The sequence below is a fragment of the Globicephala melas genome, chromosome 6 (genome assembly GCF_963455315.2).
Source record: "Globicephala melas chromosome 6, mGloMel1.2, whole genome shotgun sequence".
NCBI classification, from domain to species: Eukaryota; Metazoa; Chordata; class Mammalia; order Artiodactyla; family Delphinidae; genus Globicephala; species Globicephala melas.
The window spans coordinates 65,933,906-65,954,660 of NC_083319.1; the positions used below are offsets into that span (position 1 = coordinate 65,933,906).

A 20,755-nucleotide genomic window follows, 5' to 3' on the forward strand; every position below is an offset into this window, starting at 1 on the left:
TTTCTTCTGCAGTGTTTCGTTTAAATGTTTTATTAATCTTTCAGACACATTTTGAGAGATATTCCTGTTGGCCCAATAACACCTGGCATATTTCTGGCATCATTTGTCACTTCCCAATTCCTTGTTTGTTTCCCCCTTGATATATCAAGTCCATTTTCATTCCTATTTTGAAAAATGCAAAACAACCCCCATTTTTTTTTTAATGATGATGTAAGAGATTAAGTTTACATTTGTTTTTAGATCAGATGTAGAACAGGAAAAGACATTTATGTGAATATTTGATACTTGGAACAACTCACCTATATCTTAGAAAACTGAAAGACACACTCACAAACCTTTCATTTCTTTACAAGCACTTTAAAAAATCATCTCCCCGGTTTACATTATAAAGCGAATCCACAGAAAATTAGCATTAATGAAGTGTAACTTTTGATAGATTAAGAACCTATGCTTGAGAACAGTGCTAAAGCCAACCTATGCTCCTAGACTACAGTTAATAAATTTATCTCATACATTTAGTTCTAACTTGCATGGCAGTTCTGAAGACAGAAGGGATTTAGTCCGATCATTCAGATTAACCATCTACTGTAACTACCTGAACCGCCAGGAAAAGACCTCTCTACAGCTGTAGATGTAATCAATAATTACTGATTTGGGGGGTGGGGTGGGGGAGAGGTACAGGGCTACCTGAAACTGCAGTGCTGGGCCTGAAAGCTACTCTCACCTACACAGCTCCAGACGTTCATGTTCCTGGAACCAGCTGGATTTTTATATAAACTGTCTCATTTGTAACAGACAGTATTTTAGACATTGTTAACGTGGTTGGGACAAACTCCATTTACAGAGAGTAAGACTGAATGGGCTTTGACTGCTCCCCATGCTTTAGATCAGGCAAGTTTAAAATATTTCTCTTTTGTTAATGAACATCAAATCTATAGGTCCCTGTTCAGTTTCCAATAGAGTCCTTGCCTAGACTCCTCTCTTGCTTCACCTCCAACCCTAGTTTGCTCCTCTATTACTGCAAGAAAAACACTCAGGTGTATCATCTGCCTGATATTTCAGGGCCTTTCTTCCAACGTCAATAGTCCAATTACATATTAGGAGGTTGTAAAACTTTGCTGTATGTATTAGTGATGAAAGGAAATAGTAGTAAGAAATAGGGGCAGCAAAGGAAATGCTGACTACGCCAAGAATAATATATGTAGTTGAAGGTTAGAAGGGGAAATGTTTCTCCCCAAATTTCTTGTGTCAACTTCAATAGTTTAACTGACTGAGCAATACGTCAGAACATCCCAGGTTAGAAAGAGCTTCCTTAAATGGCGTGTTCATTAATGAACTCACAATTTGATTGTACTATGGTAACACAAAACAAAACAACAACAGTTTAGAGGGCAGTGTTTCTACTAAAAACAAGGCACCTTACAAACTATCCAATTATAAATTCAGATGCAGCAACCACATTGACATTAAAATATTTATATAATCTGAAGTGCGATAACAGAACCTTTCATAAACACTAAGGAAAAAAAAGTCGCCTCTGCTTTACCATACTAAGGAATGATCAAAACTAACAATGACTATCTCTCAAGGACTACATGTTAACTCCAGCACGAAAAACATACATATTTTAAATCACTGATTTGATCATTTTGATTTGACAGTTATTGTGTTTAAAACATACTTTCGTCGATTTTAATTATAGCTATATTCAGGACAAAACAAATTAAGAGACTGTAGATTTGCTTTATTTTAGGTATATTTATTTATTTACTGATTGAACTATTCATTCATTTACTGAGAACTAGTTTATGATTCAAATATTTTTCTCTTCCTAAATAACTTTATACATCTGGCACATTTGGGAATTAAACTTTTCAGATCATCATCCTTTTCCTTTTTCATAATTTTACCCTTTTTGTACCTAAACATACAAACATTAGAACACCTCAGCTCCTTTTGTATATAAACACTTGAGCACTGGAATATCCATTTTGTATTTCTATGACTTCCAGAAGGTCTATTTGTTTTCAATTCAGATTTATATAGACTACAATTGTTCCTTAAGGGAATTATATATATTTAAACAATATGGTCTAAATAAATATTTTGAGTATGAGACTATTGTGGCTTCAAAGGAAGTTTTATTCTAAGTAACATTTTTGAAACGGCATAAAAGTTTGACATACTATTTATTCACAACAAAACAGAACCAATGTGATCACTTGCCAACTCACCCACACTTCAAAAAAATAAATTATCATAAAACTATCAAAGCCAGTTAAGCCTCAAAAACGTACACACTTTACAAGGAGAGAGCTGGGAAGAGCAGAGATGGTGAAGCTTTCATTTTGGTGAGCACATCCATTTCTTCACGTAGCTAGTATATGAGTACTTCCCACCCACTGCCGGGCATTCATGACTACAGAAAATTCAGTGGCGATAACGAGGTGACAGAAAGGGGACACCAGGAAAAGAGAAGACAATTTGATCAGGATATTCCCACCTATAGATGCAGGACCCTTATGCAGGTCTGGCCAACTCAGGCTAGCAACCCCTCCACACCTCCAGGACCCCACTTCAGCAAGTGCCTGAAACTCTTTCCTCCATTTCAGTAGGATAAGCTTTTCCAACACCCCAAGAACAAGAACCAGTTTTCTTAAGCCTGGAACTTATTTAAAGTAATGATTCCTCTGCTTAGCTTTGCCATAGATTTCTTGAAAGAAAAATCCATGCACCCACCACCCACTGCTTCCACCTACATTTTAATTGTGCAATCTGGATTCTGCCCCACACAGTCCTGAAACTGCTGTCTCCAAGAGGAATGTTCTCATCACATCTGGTCCCCTTTTCTAGCCTCCTTGTTCTCCTAGACCCCGAGGGAACCTAAGGCACTAACTCTCCTTCATTCCTGGGCTGTAGAGACCAACTACCCTAGTTTATTGGCAGCAGCTTCTCACTCTCTCTCCACTGTAAATAAATACAGGTGCTTCCCACCACCGGGCTCTTCGTTCTTAGGCAATTTCATCCCCTCCTACAGCTTCAGATATCATCACTACGCAAAGCCCATCACCGTGGAGCCAAGTACTGTGTTAAGTGGCAGAAATGGATGGCAGAGTCCCTGTGCTCAAGGATTTGACAGTCAGAGCTCATGGGCAGTGGGTTCAGAGGAGAGACCCTAAGAACAGAAGGAAGCCCTTGAACAGGTTTGGGAAGCACCATTTCTCCCTCTTTATGCCTTGGTCTTTTCTTCTACCAAAGGTAGGATTTAAACATTTATCTACAACAGTAAACTATTACCTATTATCAATAATAGCTAGATTTACTGGATATGTGCCATTTTCCAGATACTGTGCTTAACACTTTACAAACATTAGCTCTCCCTCAGAAAATACCACGAGGTCAGTACTGTTATTCCCTTTATTTCACAAAGGAGGAAACTGAGATGCAGCTAATTCAGGACCTTGCCCTGAAGTCACAGGAATCCGATTCCAGGTCTGTGTGAGCTCTCCACCCACTCGCAGGCAGCCATGGGGCAGAGCCCCTCCGTCTGCCCACCCCCCCCCACTGTGTATTGTTAACTCCTGATCATCTTTCAAGCTTTCAACTCAAATATTACTTCCATTCCCCAGGGCAGCTGCCCCCAAGGGATCTTTCTGTCACGGCACTTATCACAGTTGTGAATATTATATTTATCTATACTTATTCATTTTATATATACATATATACACACACACACACACACACACACACACACACACACACACACACACACAACCCTATATCTGTGTGACTATTTGATTAAAGTCTGCCTTCCCCTGTAGAATTTAAGCTCCTTGAAGGCAGAGTGACATATTGTTGGGCTTACAGTGTAAATATAATGGCAAATAATAGGTGCTTAAAAGGCACTTAAAGAATGCATGAGGGCTCCCCTGGTGGCGCAGTGGTTGAGAGTCCGCCTGCCGATGCAGGGGACGCGGGTTTGTGCCCCGGTCCAGGAAGATCCCACATACCGCGGAGCGGCTGGGCCCGTGAGCCATGGCCGCTGAGCCTGCACGTCCCGAGCTCCGCAACGGGAGAGGCCACAGCAGTGAGAGGCCCGCGTACCGCAAAAAAAAAAAAAAAAAAAAAAAAAAGAAAGAATGCATGAGTCTTCCGAGCCTCTTTCCCATCTGTAAAATGATGGTAACAATAACATCACAAGAGTGTCAAAAGACTCAAATGAAATAATGAATATAAAGCATGTGGCATTGTGTCTAGTGATAGCAAAAGCTCAAAAGATGGAAAACATTTATGACCTCAAGAAACTTTCCACATATTACATTTGAATTATTTTCCCCTTATGATTCCTCCCAATGTATTTTTTCCAACACCTTGTAAAATGCTTAACACATACTTAGTCTTAATGAATAAATGAACTTGACATATATGATGCCATACTCTCCATACTATAATCCTCTAAATTGGGCACGACAGGGATTATTATTTCTGTTTTAATACTGGGGTTCAAAAATGTTTATTTAGGTGTTACACATCTCTTAAATGATAGGGTGGATTTCCCAATTACTAATCAGTTTATTTCCATTACCTGTAGAAAAAGAAGAGATACAGTTAAAACCAGTAAATTATGAATATTCATGTTCAAAAGTATGTCTAGAATTCATAAAGTAGACCAATTTAGTATAAAAATATTTAATCAAGGTTCAGTCAGTAACACTTATATTTGAATATTAAGTAAGAGTGCATTTGCTAGTATTCTGGATGAGTACCAAAGCCCTATTCAAATAACAGATTCTGTTATCACTAAAACTGAAGAGTCTTTAAACTTCATTATAGTCGTAGCTGGCTTGAACTCTGCAAGTTAATGTGAACTGAACATCAGTCTTCTCACCAAATGATATTTCTCAGAAAAGCACAGCTTGTGGCTTCAGCTAATATTTAGCGTATATCACAAAAGAACTAGACACAAGGTTAATTAATACATCTCCTGTTAGCTGTTCCTTCTTTGGGAACACTTACAGAAGTTACCTATTAATACAAAACAACAAAAGGCAAAATAAGGCCATGGGGCATATAGAAACATAAGACATATTCTGAAGGAACAATCATAGAAAGAGAACCTTCCTTCCCAAAACCCCCAAAAATAAGACTAATTTCAGTTCTGGGTTTTGTCTTTCCACACAAAGAAAACTATTTGCCAGGAGATCCCCTCAAGTGTTCATTAACCTGGCCAAATATCCCATATATAACTAAAAATCCTTCTTAAATCCGCTTTCTCCTTATTCATTTCTGGGGAGGATACCAAGATTTACAACTTGGATTATGAAATTCTACTTGAATCATTTAAAAATGTTTAAGAGTTAAGAACATAACCTACACTAAAACTGAATTCCTGAAAAAGCCAATCATTAATAGAGCATCCATCTGTCCCACCAGCTTCTTCCAGAAACTTAGCTGGTACAATCTAGGTGTACAAATTAATGGGCTATAATGGTTATCAGTGACAAGGTTTGCCTTTCTTATTTTTTAACAAGAACAAATTTCTTAATAAAATGAATTTTCTACTTTGGAAATCACATGTAGGTGTGATAAATAGGTAAACTCAGCCAAACTTCCGTGAAGATCCAAAGTAGTCCATGTTATAATTAGCTATTACTAATTCATCTCTGCATATGTTATTCATCTCTGTACATACAGGTCCCAGAAGGAAAGGTATGTATGGTGCCAAAGGTCAAATAAACCTTTTTTATTAGGTAGGAAAACTGTCCTTCAAAGACTTCTGTCTTTAAAAAAATCTGGAAAATTATCCATAATGAATCTGGAAACTAATTCTTCTAGGATTGTCTCAGAATACACTGTAGTAATTACAAAGTAACAGCTACTAAGCATTATGGATGAAGAGAGTAATCTTATATGTGACCAGAAAAAGATGGACTGCCACACACATTTATACATCTTGTGTATAAAGTACCTAATGCCGTACTTCAAGCATTGCCACAGAGATTCTCAAGAACTCACATGATAGGAATGGTGATTTATTAAGTAAGGAAACAGCTCCCTGTATAATTTTCAGGACAGTTTTTCCTCTTCCATTTTCACATGGCTGATCCATAAAACGAATGGAAAAGCAACAACTTCCAAAAGAAGCACTCTGAGTTTTAGCTAAGACTTTGAAAATCTATATGATATTGCCTTTGTAGAAGAACAGTGTCTTAAATTTGCCTAAGTCAAGATGCAACTTGAGCAAAGAAAAAAATTTTTTTGGCATGGTGGATAACTTCTGAGCTTACTAGAAAACGACAAGAGAAATTTGCTTTTACGTGACTACAAAACACATACAGGCCGAAAGGAAAGGTACGTCCATATCCACCTGTTGTGCTGCCGGGTTTTACAATCAGGTATCAAAACAAGACGAGAAGATGTGAGTTGGATAGACATAGAACACTGAGACCCCTGGTTTTAAATATACTACAAAGAAGTTTTACAACAACCTAAAAAGTCTTATCTAACTCTGACTCTGAGACTATTAATATAAACCTATAGTTGCAGTAAGGTGGGTATGTTTTCTGTATTTATGTAAGGAAATGTACAGATCTGAGTTTGGACAGTGTTCACAGAATTCACAAGAAGTGATTATCAGTGATTATAGAGTGTAGAGTAAAAGTAAAGGGCTCACAGAGTATTAAACTGCAATGTAAATGCCACTACTCGTAATAGTAACAGCAGCACATGAGAAGCAATGAAATTACTGTCTGCTTAACCAAACCGCTTAAAAATTCACACAGTGGGGGCTTCCCTGGTGGCACAGTGGTTGAGAGTCTGCCTGCCGATGCAGGGGACGCGGGTTCGTGCCCCGGTCCGGGAAGATCCCACATGCCGCGGAGCGGCTGGGCCCGTGAGCCATGGGCGCTGAGCCTGCGTGTCTAGAGCCTGTGCTCCGCAACGGGAGAGGCCACAACAGTGAGAGGCCCGCATACCGCAAAAAAAAAAAAAAAAAAATCACACAATGGGCCAGCAAAAGTATATATCTTAGTTTGTGGTAAGATAAATTAGAAATTGAAAAATGTATTAACCTTTCTATAAAAGGTTCCTTAAAATGTGTCTAATTGTTTTTTAATGTCATATGAAGAAATAGCAACCTGATAAAAGTGATCATTTTGTTGTACTTATGTGCTCTGAAATTTCTTGATGTCTTTTCATCAATCCGATCTTGCCGCTGAGTCGGAAGATTTGAAAAGACATGGTCAGTCCAGACTCACTACGAGGTCCAGATGCCACTGATACAAACAGTGGACAACAAGGTCAAGACAGAAAGCTGGGCAATTCAAAAATGGCCAGACTCCAACAAGACATCGTAAGAACAACGTTACTGACCAAGGAAATATTATCTTCACGATAGCACATACAAAATACCTGAAAGAGATTCACTGTGAAAAGGTAGCCTTTAAACATCAGTTACTGCTAAAAATCAGAAGACTTAAAACCTCATTTTAATTTTCTCCTGAAAGGTGTTATTCTCTATCCCACCCCCTCACCTGGCAAATGGATAAACAAAGTATGGTATATTTACATAGTGGAATATTATCTGGCTAATAAAAAGGAATGAACACTTGATATTACTACAATATGGATGAACCTTGAAAATATTATGCTAAGTTAAAGAAGCCAGACACAAGAGATCCTAAATTATATAAGTCTATTCATAGGAAATGTGCAGAACACAGAAATCTGTAAAGATAGGGAGTAGTTAGTGGTTTCTTTTTGAGGTGATGAAAATGTTCCGGAAATGACTGTGATGATGGTTGTGTATAACCGTGAATATACTAAAATCCATTGAATTGTACACTTTAAATGGGTAGAGTGTATGATACATGAACTCCATCTCAATAAAGCTGCTTAAAAGTGAGGAGGGCAAACCTACTACATTCACCTAATTTCTTTTAGCGGTGTTAAAACATTTAATTCATAAGATATTATTCCCCCGGGGACACAATGTAGCATAATATCCTTTTTTAACTTAGTAGGTCTTCAGTATACAAATGCTAAATGAGTGGTTAAACAGAAGGCAAAGCAACTAAATTTCACTGCTGCTTAAATCTGAAAATTCCTTCTACTTTGAAAATATTAAAACCTAGTATGTCCATTTGAAAATGACAATGACTTTTAAATCCACTGCCATTTATCTATCAGGAAAATCCAGGAAATCCTTACATCCTTCAACAAATTTGGGGTGAGGAGGCCTCTCAGTTTTAATGTTCATCAAGATACTAGAAAAACTCAAAGAGAATTGTTTAAAATTGACAATAGGGCTTCCCTGGTGGCGCAGTGGTTGGGAGTCCGCCTGCCGATTCAGGGGACACAGGTTCGTGTCCCGGTCCGGGAAGATCCCATGTGCCGCAGAGCGGCTGGGCCCATGAGCCATGGCCGCTGAGCCTGCGCGTCCGGAGCCTGTGCTCCGCAACGGGAGAGGGCACAACAGTGAGAGGGCCCACGTACCGCAAAAAAAAAAAAAAAAATGACAATGGTGAATTCTGTCATGTACACTAGTAAAAGTATTCCTCAATTTACTGTGATGAAAAAATTACCTCCACAAAAGTCAAGAAACAAATATGGTTTAAGGGGAGCGGTCAAAGAGAGAAACCATATACTTCTGAGTAGATGTTCATATATGAATGTGAATGTCTCTGTGACTATGTGTGAATATATAAATACAAACAGGGAGAAAGGGACATACACAGAGGCACATAAATTTTCACAGACACGGATCCAATGAGCATCTGTAGTCATTAGCTTACGACCACAACCGACTATCAGTCGACACGAGGAAGACCCCATTTAAATAATTTAGGAGTTCAGAGTAAAAATCAACAGCGGGATATAGCCAATTATATGAAGAAAATACCCTTGCTTCTATGGCATCAAAGCCTATGCAGGCTTTGGAGTGCATGTGTTATGCTTTTTCCCCCCAATTAAATTAGGCCTATGGTAATAAAAGCTATTTTGTTAGGCAATTAGTAATATTAGAGAAACAGGAAATGAAAAGGCATTTCAATTTGGGCAGAAACATTTTATTTTCTTACCTAACAGTTAACAATTAAGATATTCCACTTACTGCCTGTACTTACAAATTTTACAGACTACTTAGGCAGCTGTGATAACATAATGAGAAAAGAAACACTCTTCCCATGAACACACACCTATCGTCTAATTGAAAATAAGGGATTAGCTCACTGTAAAAAAAGAAGCACATTTTCACTAAGCTCAGTCTACATTTACCAGAATACATAACTTTGTATAAGGAGCCAAAGCACCTCTGATATCATATGAATGATAAGCAATACTCATCTCATTTCACCTTAATGTTGAATCAGCAATTCTGTATTCCATTGATATACATTTTACTCCTTTTCACTAAGGCAATTTGAAAGGTGGTAATGTGACTACATTTCCCCGTGGCATTCATGACAACAATTACTTACATAATATGATAGGGAAGGCATTAATAAGGAAGGGATTTGGAATGAGATGCAAGGAGATTTATAAACCTTTCAGCACTTTACGAAGAAATACTCCTCATTAGGCAAGAAGTAAGACAAGATGAAGCGTAAGTTCTGGTTATTTCACGGAAGCAGCTTCCATCCTGGGAAGAATGGTTTGAACGGCTGTCCCCTACTTTGGTGACCGAGCAGAGAGGTGCAGGAGTAACCCAAGACCTGTCCAAACGTGTGCCAAATGTAAGGCATCACTCTGAATCGGGGCCACCTCCCCTTCCCAGACAGCACGGGAAGGACCCCTTTAAGGAAGGAGTGCCTCTCAATCCTTCTCATTAAAAGGAGCCAGCCACATTATTTCAAATGCCAAAGCACAGTAATCAATCCATTTACCAAGCAAGAGCATAAGGTGGGTGACCTTTTAACTGAATTTACTCTAGGTTTGTGAAAAGAATTTATCCCAGTGAAGCAACAAGGGAGACAGGTCGTTGCATTTTCGAACGTATCATTTCAAATGACAGCTCTGATTGCCCAGGCCAATTGACGTAGCCTTTGTGAGACTTAACAACATCCCACGACGGACGGTGCCATGAAGCTTGCATAATACTTCAAATACATTCTCGTATTTAATCATCAAAATCCCCCAAATTAGAGATTTTTCAAACAGCCGAAAAATGAGGCTGTGAGATGTCCTTAAATGGCCACAGCTGGTAATCCAGGACTCGCTCCACCCGGCCTGGGCGGCAGAGGCAAGGAGCTGAATAATCCCCCTTGCTACTCTCCTCCACAGTGAGATTTCCTCAGATATTCTTCCAGTTCCAAGAGCAGTTTGAGACTGAAGAGGAGATGTGGAAGAAACTACACACAAAGGGAGAGGCGTGGGGGAAGGCTTTAAAGCAACTTAAAAAGATGAGGTAAAATGCTAAGTAAGCAGTTAACTATTTACACTAGGATTTTCTATGAACAAAGTGGCACATTTTTAGACAGAGAAAGCGACTCTCAACAGCTTTCTATGGAGTCTATCAATCGTTACATTAAAAAAGGCCAAAATCTGAAAAAAGTGAGGCAAGGATTTGCCAAAAACACTGATTAATTTTACACCATCTTGCTTCTACCTTGTCTTGGGATTGTCCATTAATAGAATATCTCAATAAACATTTTAATACTGTCCATCGTTCATGTGGCTGTGCATCGTAACTATGCCTGATTAAGAAAGAATATGTTTCTTTGCCCAAGAGCAGATATCACCTCAGGAGTCATACCTATTACAAATAATAATAATGATATGATGAACAGTCTACAGTGCCCTCTTATACGTTATTTATGTTAGGTCATAGAATCCCCAGGGGTCTGTGCTGAGACCTGGACTGGCTTCATTAGAGCATCATATAAATCACTAAAGGCACATCTTGATCTTACCCCTGGCTAGAGTCGCTGGAATTTTTCAAGTGGAACCTCTCAGGTGAAAACATTTTTTAAAAACACAATGTTATCATTTCTTCTAAAACGTGGGTTTCTCAAATTGAATCCGTTACATTCAGATGTTCATAGAAATCCCACAAATTTCTATGGACTCTATAAGCATCTGAGGGTAACAGGTGCCCTAGAGTGTTGCAAAAAACATTATTCTCTTTTTAAGGATTAAAGGACAAAGAGAGACATATAGAGAAAGACAGCAAGAAACACATCATCCAGCTGCTAACAAACGCTTTGACATCACTGAGCAAATGGGGAGACTAATGCAATGGTTGTCAGGAACTCTGAGCTAACTCTTGAAAATTCAGAAATAAATAGAAAGCTTGTGGAAAAAAAGGGAGTCTTCCAGAACAATGTTAATGTCATCTTGGGCATGAGGACTGGGTTCATACGTGTGTCAGCTGAATCAACATAATGGGCTATAACAGCTTCGAAGCAGCTAATATGGTCCATTGGGTCAATAATCCATGAACTAAGAAGGATTTACTTGATAGACTATAAATGGTTCATAAGAACTCAAGAATCACTCCATCAGATCAAAAATCCAATTTTCATATGGTGCCTTTCTATGAATTAGCCAAAAGATAGTAATAGCTCTAAAAGACTTCAAGGTCTATCAGTTAAAAATTTACTTTGTAAAGAACAGTGTCGAGGAGGGAGAATTAAATGCCTCGCTTTCTTTTTGGTGAACCAACCTATTTTAAAGGGAAAAAATATACTTTATGACGGAAAGCTAATATACAACAGGGGATGTTCAAGGGGCTTTTCACATCTTCCTCTGGGCACCTGAATGTACGGATCCAAAGAAATGACATGCAGGCATATACATTCTCTCCTCTCTCTCTCTTTGATATGTCTCCACATACATACAGATACTACCACTACGTAGCAATAAATTACAAACAATATTTCTAGGATAGCAATATTTAAAAATAAAGATTTATATTTTATTTTTGTTTTTGTACACGGTTTATATTTGTGGGTCTGCTGTGTGAGGCCTGCAGAGACATTTGAGACAGCACATGGATATCAGTAAACTCTTTCAACCTCACGTATGGAAAAGCAGGCCAAAGAAAGTATAAAAGGTAAACAGTAAGAACTACACCACATTTTCAGCATTTAAGAGAGAGAGAGAGACAGAGAGAAGAGGGTTGGTCCACAGGTTGGCTAAAGCTTATACAGCCAGTGTTTACAGATAACTGCAACTTCTTTTCACTCTAGACTGCAGAGAAATACTAGCCTCTATCCCGTGTTTGTGAATTTCATTACATATTCACACAATGTGATAGTGGCTGCAGACTAATTTTTTTAATGTAAGCCCATCTATGTGAATAATTGTATTTACTAAGTTCATGGCAACGAAGAAAAGCGGAGGAAAATGTTCCAGAAATATAAAAGGCTGCAATTAGAATTCTTAACAAGAATGAATTCCTTTACTAGGGAAGAAAATGTGATCTATCACCTCTCTCTCAAAATGCTATTAGCCTCTCTTCATCATAAGAATAACAAGAAGGAATCTTTTCTTTTGCTTTTTATAAGAGTAACACTGAATGAAATAATAAATGTTTTTACATCAAAGTATATTAGCTATTGACATAAGCTCGGTCCTCTTAACTTTCACACAAGGGAAAGAAAAATTCCAATAATTCTGAAATAGACAGATAAAACTTTTCTCTGTGGCTATGGCCATGTACTATTATACGTAACTGCTTATTTTTAAAGAGAGCCTTATTGGTGCTCTCTGAAGGATTTTCTGTTATACATAGCTTTATCCTATAATTTTGTCCCTGTTGGGCATGCTGCCTAAATTTAAACACAAACAGTCAAGCAATGAAGAAACATTAACACATTTACTGTGAACAAAAACTCCCAGTTGTACAGTGAAATTTTAATACATTTCAACTTATCTCTTTTACTAATGGGGAGAGTACAAACCCTGCAGGAATTCGCTCTGCAAACTGGTAATTACAGTAGACTCACTTTTTTTATAATGCATATGTATAGTCAGACACAAAAAACCCTGGCTGCCCTTTTGATGTAGGTTACAATAGGAATGTTTTAAAAATTATGAAAATCTACAGCAATTCTAAAGGAATGCATTATTTCATGGAAAACTGTCCTTTAACTCTGTATATAGACACAAATAGACACATACTTAGATATCCGCTTTACACACCAGAAGGCACAATCTTTATCAGTATGTACTTTTATGTCATTTTCCCCGTAATCTTGTACAGAATAAACCCACTCCTTTTTGTACAAAGCTGGATGTGACTTTGAGTATCATAATTTATCTCTTACATAAAGATGACATTCTTTCATTCTATGCCTGGTCTTCCTGTTTTGTCCTTTCTAGTTTTGGGGATTTAAATCTGTATTTTGAGATCTCATAGAACCACTTCATTAAGGATTACTTAATGATTCCAAACCAATCCTTAAGGATTACTTAAGGATTCCAAACCAATAAGTTATCTCTCAGTATAAGCAGATGTGCCCCTTGACCACAAAGACCCTATGTACATACCTGCAGAGAACAAGAACCATACACTGTAATATTCATAATAATAGTAGCACAGACAGTTGACAGAAATGAGGTAAAATCTGTTACTATTCACATCACTTGCTAGACACTTTACATTTCTCTGTCAAATGTTTGGTTCTGTAACAACTTTAAAAGAAACTGAAATCTGATAGAATGTTAACAGGCTACCAAAGTATAATTTACATTAAACTCGTATTTCTAAGTATTGGCATACGGGTAGCGGGGGTGGAAATGAAAGCAGAAAAACCTTCCAAGTGGACATAACTTTTGAAATGCTTTGTGAATTTCAAAAACAAAAAAAAAGAAGTTGCTAAAATGTTTATCTGTGACTGAGAAGCATCTACAAATTCCAGAGATATCTATCTGAAAATTATAAAATTCAGGTACAACATAAAACATACAGCATGTGCTACCAAAACAGGCAAGGTGCTGTACAGAAGTCATTTCCTGGTCACCCAACTTCTCTGCCAGTGGTCACTGGCAGATCCACTCACTGCTAAGGGAAGATATATTTTAGATACACATGCTAGAAAAAAGTATCTTATACTATGACACACATGCCTAGCTCTTCTTCTAGGCGATGCTACTAACAGTCTAACCTTAGGTCTCCCTGTCATTACAAAAAAGAATGCTTTCTTCTGTGACATCCCCACCTCTCTGCTCCCAAAGGCTGCTTATGTGATAGTGTGCCTGAAACCGAAACAAGAAAACCAGATCCATCATAGTTCAAGCGCAGGCAATGTATATAATCCTCGGGCAACACTACTGCTTCCACTGGCAATGAAATGACACGTTTCTCATTTTTAAAAAAAAGCCCAACACCAAGATAGATGAGAGACAGAGAGAGAGAGAGAGAGAGAGAGAGAGAGAGAGAGAAAGAGAGAGAGAGAGAGAGAGAGAGAGATTCTTTCCTTAAAGTCAGTTTTTGCAGCTGCCCCTTTTCTTCCTTGATCCAAGTGTTATGAAAAATATCAAGTACGTTGTGGCTTTAACATGAACAAATTAACAGAAGTACACCTCAAGGACAGCTACGTGTAAAACGTGAGCCTCTGCAAAATCCATTCACACTATATAAACACAACTGAACATTAAAGAGCAACACCTTTAAAATGCATATGGTCCATCACAGACAAAGCGTTCATGCTTTCATCTGCTAAGTCTGTTACTCCAAAGACTGTGATAGAAGTTGTGAACTATAAACAAACATAACATCTGCTCCATCCTCGTGGAGTTTTGAAAGCCAGGTGATCAGGGACATGAGTTAACGTCAACCATCTTCGAGTAATTTGAAGGGTTAAATCATAACTCATGTGCTATCGTTATTTACAACTTTCTAAGGGTCAAAAGGAAAGAAGCAGAAATTCAATATTCTGATTCCCTTGCTGCAAGGCACAGCAACGGCTTTGAATGAAAGCCTACAGATGCAGCCCTTCATGACAAAACACACACACCCTTCCAACACCTTCTCCAAATGAATGGGTCTCTCAGTTTGTCTTTCAGTAAAGGGAAAAAGTAAAGGTTGAGGAGGTCAATTTGAATTCCCTGCACAGGCTGATGAAATCCTCCTAACTTGCTTTCCTGCTCTGGAAAGCAATGAAATTGTTGGACTATTAGAGAATCCTGTCTAGTAGGTAAGTAATACATGAAAAACAGGCAATGTGTTAGGATAAGCTTAACACTTTGATACATTTGAATTTTTCTTCAGTGATTTAGAGGGTCATTTCTTTATGTTGTGGTGCTTCCACCTCTTCAATACAAGTACCATTAGACAAGTCAATATATTACTGGATGGCCGGATGATTGAATACACACAAATTACTTTGTCAGTCTACAAATATGATAAAGGAAGACAGCAGCAACCAAAGTTTCACTGCATTTATCACTCATCCGCATTCAGAACCCTGATATAAAAGAGATCTATACCTAGCCTATATTATATATTATCCAAGAGGGACCCTAAATAGATGGCCACAGACCACAGATATCGCTGTTCATGAAACTGGACATCAGTGCCAGAAACAAAACCAAAAAGAGTACAAGTTAGATTTATGCAAAGTACCTCATGACTGTTTCCTATACTATTTGAACGATTAGCAGGTCCCATTTGGGTGGACCATAAATAGATCAGGAAGGAACAATTCAATACGACTTCACTGAAACATTATTTGAATCTCCAAAGAACTGGCAGTGAACATGTTTTAAAATTTTGTTTGTTCATATCCAGTATATATGAGGCTATTATTTTAATTGTAAAATATGTTACCTGTGTTCAAATTAACACCGAGGCATAGCTGCCAGATTGTATGCCTCAGATATAAGTAGGAGGGACAGAATTTTCAGTGGGTGTCTATCGGCACAGTATTATTTTCTTTTAGACTGCTCTACAGACAGATTTGGCTTTTGACCTCTGAATCACAAATTAACAAATTTTAGAGTCAGCCTACCTAATGCTTATCTAGCCATATTCTAGTTGCCAAAGCATCATTTTTAATATTTATCTCCATGAAAAATATTTTAGATTCTGTGTGTCCATTTACTGAAATGGAGCTTTTCCCCCAAATTAATCTAATTATTAACTTCTAAAAGTCAATGACAAGGGTGGGGAGGGTGGAAATCCTCAGGTGCCTAAACTAGTATGAGGTGGGAGTACTACATCAGCTACTAAAGCTAGTTTGTGTGTATTAGAAACTTGAGGCTCTCTGCACACAGGTGTCAGGTATGTTAATTACCTTTTTGTCTCATAAAATAAAACATATAAAGAACAAGGGTGAGAAATACAAAACGTGTGCTAAGGATGCCTCCAATGTGAAGCTGCTTCTTGTTTGAATTTGGAGTCAGGGAAAGCAGTGCTGGTGCCTTTTTTCTTTTATGATTTAGACATCTTAGCTAGAGCAAGATGAGTCTGCACACTGAAAGTGAGATTTATCAGTGAGCTGAGGAAACCAAGTTTCTTAGCACAATTTCATCTTCTTTTGCTAAGGGCCCAATGCTTCCACTTCTTTTAAAAACAAAGCAAACCAAAACCTTCACCTATTAAATACAAAAGAGAACTGGTCTGCCTCAGAATCATCTGTGGCACTCTACAGAAGCACCACTGCCCTGGACCAACACACTCGAATGAACCCATTAGAATCTCAAGTGTACTTGCAGAGGGGGTGACGCCTCACATTTTGCTCCCAGGTGCCCCAGTGGCCTCATCAGTGTCTCGGCCTGTAATTGTTAATTTCACCGCAGTGCCTGTAAGAGGCATGGAACAGTGTTGAGAACAAAACAAATGGACATAAATGCGAGAAGATGCTCTGTTTGAAGGACTTCAGGGGTGAAGGGAAATCCCAAACTTGTTTCGCATCCCCTTGGACACCGGGAGGGAAGGAAGCCATTTCCTGAGGATGGCCTCAGGAGCTTTTCCAACCTTAGAAAGCAGAGCCTCTCCCAGGGAGCTGTGGGCCAAGCCAACTGCTGAAGCAAGATCCCAGGACAGACTCCTGAGCCTGAAGCTGATGAAGAAGGGAAGAGGAAGCTGGGAGGCCTGGGGTCTGGGTAGCTCAATGGCTCTCCGTTTTCATTTTAAATGGATGCTGGGAAGAGACATAAATGATTATTAATATGACTAATCAATTCCCCTAGGAATTCCCTTCCTCCCTTAAAGCCACCTCTCACCAATTTTTCAATATGCACTTAAGCAAGCAGAGTTTGCCTACACCTGGCAGCAACTGCTGTCACACTTTCCTACCTATGGAAGTCAGGTAATACCTGTACCTTTTAAAAGGTAATACACAGGAGAGTGCCTGGCACAGTCCTTCCAACACAGCTGCTTAGTAATGCTTCTCTTCCTTTCCTAGTTCCTGCCCTTGTATGTAATCATCAAAGTATGGAGGCTACATGCAGCAATAGAGTTTTAACATACTTAAAAATTTCTAAGGACAGGGTGCTCATCTCTGCTTTCTTCTTCTTTTCTTCTTGTCTTTCCAAACCCCTTGCAGCAACTCAATCCTTCACTCCAGGCCCTTAGGAATACAAAAGAGGTTCTCCTCCTAATTTATGGTAATTGTAAGTGAATTAGGCCAAACAGCTCCCCAACTGATTTTTGAAAGACTGATATGCCCTCTTCTGGCTTCTTATTTAAGAAAAAAAAGAAAACAAAAATGTTAGTTTATTAGATGCATAAAAGAGTGGTCTGTTTATCTGCTGTATTTATTACTAATAATTTTAATGACTTAATAGAGATTTTCTCAGGCAAGCGATAATATCTGGAGGTCCCAATATTATGGAAGGTGAAGACACCTTTCAATAACAAGACACTCAGCCAGGGGGCTGGCTTTCAACAAATTTTTCCCCAAGTCCATTAACGAGGCTGAAGATGATATAAACTGCATGAACAGGGGTCAGAAAAGGAACATCAAAATATGTGTACCCACTAGCAGAATCTAAGAAAAAGTCCTCCCCTCGATGCCACACGTCCCACAGTGCACCCCACTGGATGCCCACGCAGGCCTGCTTTCACGACTCGGGCCGACAGCAATGCCAATTAGTGTCAGTCGTGATGGGGTTTTAGCAACACGGCCCTCTGTCTTAGAGGAAGTGGGCTGCAACCACCAACTTACTGTACAGAGGGCAACCTAACAACCCATTAGGTGGAAATGACTTTTCAGCCACTTCCTCCAGGGACTGCATCAGAAACTGATGGCTTAGACAGATGGGAACATTTTTACATTTCTGTATTAACTGCATCCAGGAAGGTGGATTTTTATCATGTAATGCTGCCCAGTCCTCATTTCATCCAGTCTCCTCTATTTACTCCTTCACTCCCTATAACAGAATGGCATATAACGTTACCTAATAAAACCATGGACTACATTTCCTAGGAATAGAGGGAACCATCTCACCGTGTGTGTTCAGAGTACGCTGTGGGTCATCCACTGAAACTTTTGGGCATCACTGAAAACAAAAAAATTCATTACCGGAATACTGCTCTGGAGTAGCATTTTGTGTTTTGAAAAGATGTTGATGCTTACCGTTTATGCCTCTAATTGTTAAGCTGGTATTAGATTTGGTTAAATCTCTCAAGAAGCAAAAGCAATCCTACTCCTGAGTCCAGGAAAGGATGGTCAGCCCTGCAAACAGGAATGCTCACACCTTTGTTGTGATGTGAAGGCTGGGCTGTATTGTAACCCAGCCTTACATCCATGTGCGCGTGTCGCTGGAGTACTAAAAACAAAATTTACTTCCACTCAGAGGACCTGATAGAATACTAATGCACAAGAAAATATGCAGTTAGTTAAAATTCAAATTTTCTTATTCTTTAAGGCACGAATTTAAAAACAAACATAGGTTTATTAACTGTTACCCATGTAAATACCTGTTAAACATTTAACAACCAGGTGTGTCCTAACTAATTCACTCAAAAGAAGTCATATTCTTTTTTTCATGTGCAAAAATCACTTGGTTGAAGAGTATCATTTTAAAACGTTAAGCATTCGTGTATATAAACATTATTCATCAGCAATAGCGGATCTCAAATGCCTTCATAATAAATATAGCCAGCAATCAACATGGCTTTTTGATCCAAGATGCTTCGGTTTAGACAGAACTAAAAGGGTACCGGAGGAGGGAAGTACTATGAAATCTGGCAATAACATGTGGTTTCTCAGTAGTATTTTAATTTTAGGGGCGCTTCACTGCCAACATCCCAAATCTCCTGTTAGTATTCCTGCTTATAACCTCAGCTGAATTTATTAATGAATTGAGAGATGTAGATTTTTCTTTAAAGTTTTTCTGTTTAGGTTTTCTTAAGAACCTTTCTCTCAAGCTCCCTCTTACAAATTAGATGTCTTTTAAAACACCTAATAGGGACTATTCTGTCATAGTCCTGATTATAACACAAATAGAAATTTCATATAAATTGCCAATTTTTTCTTTGCTCGAATCAAATATAAAGAGATATAAAGGTATATAAACTCTAGTAAATAAAAGTTTCTATGAGTTTATGTACTAAATAAAATCTTACATGATATTAAAGTTTTGAGTTTTACGTGATTTGGATATTGGCAAGACAGTCAATTCTTTTTATCTTTTTTTTTTTTTTTTTTTTTTTTGCGGTACGCGGGCCTCTCACTGCCGTGGCCTCTCCCGTTGCGGAGCACAGGCTCCGGACGCGCAGGCTCAGCAGCCATGGCTCACGGGCCCAGCCGCTCTGCGGCATGTGGGATCCTCCCGGACCGGGGCACGAACCCGTGTCCCCTGCATCGGCTGGCGGACTCTCAACCACAGCGCCACCAGGGAAGCCCAATTCTTTTTATCTTGTTCAAATTAGTTCATAATTTTAAAAACATTAACCATTTTCCTGCTTATTCAAGAGAAATATAACCTATTACAAAGCAAATATCCAGGCACTATCTTAATTAGAACACTTCTCTGTTTCTCAGTCTCTCAGGCTCTCTCTTTCTCTCTCTGAACGTTGTATGTACATGGAGATATAAAAAAAAAACATTTTATAAAAGAGCAGCAATACTCTGTTAATATTCATTACATTCCAACACTTCTTAATTTTATGAAAGAAACACCGAACTACTATGTTTATTTTTTAAAAGCTGCGTGACATGATTTGAATTCAAAGCAAAATTCATAAAGCTTTCTTTAAATATAAATCCTTTTCAATTAAAAAGATCTTGTAAGATAGTGGTGATGATAGTGCAGCATGTGACTATTAAAAGCCACTGAGTTATACACTTTAAGTGGTGAATTTTATGTTACGTGGATTTTAGCTCAATTTAAAAAACAGACCTTGTAAAACAAAAGAAAAATACTTCTGGATGTCAATCTGCTTTTGCGTTCGTTTAATTAAACTAATAAGGTTACTGAACCAAACAAATCCCCCCATTCTTAGGAATTATAAAAAATAGACTGAATTTTTTTAAATGGACATATCTCCTTCAAATAGACTTCATATAATGTCCTCTCATACATGTCAAAGAACAAATCATTATTACTATATTTTTTTAAAGCACACTTAAACTACGATTGCTGTCTTTAAAACACACTGAAATAGGCTGCGTCAGTACAAGGAGCACCTAATTCCCTAGAAAAAAATGCATAAGGAGAACGGTGAGAGGAAATATCCTACTTTAAGATACAGTCTTTTTAAGAATATATCCTTATTTTCTCTACATATTTCATATCCTGTCTGGAGAGTTAGATAATAATACTGGCCAACACTTCTTACACACGTCGAATATAGCAACTACTGCTC

The 20,755-nt window shown here is 38.3% G+C and overlaps 1 protein-coding gene across 1 annotated transcript in view; it reads right to left on the reverse strand.

Annotated features, from left to right (window-relative positions):
• Positions 1-20,755, reverse strand: part of BNC2 (basonuclin zinc finger protein 2) — a 418,491-nt gene that overhangs the window by 148,372 nt on the left and 249,364 nt on the right. The gene's annotated exons all lie outside the window — the stretch shown is intronic.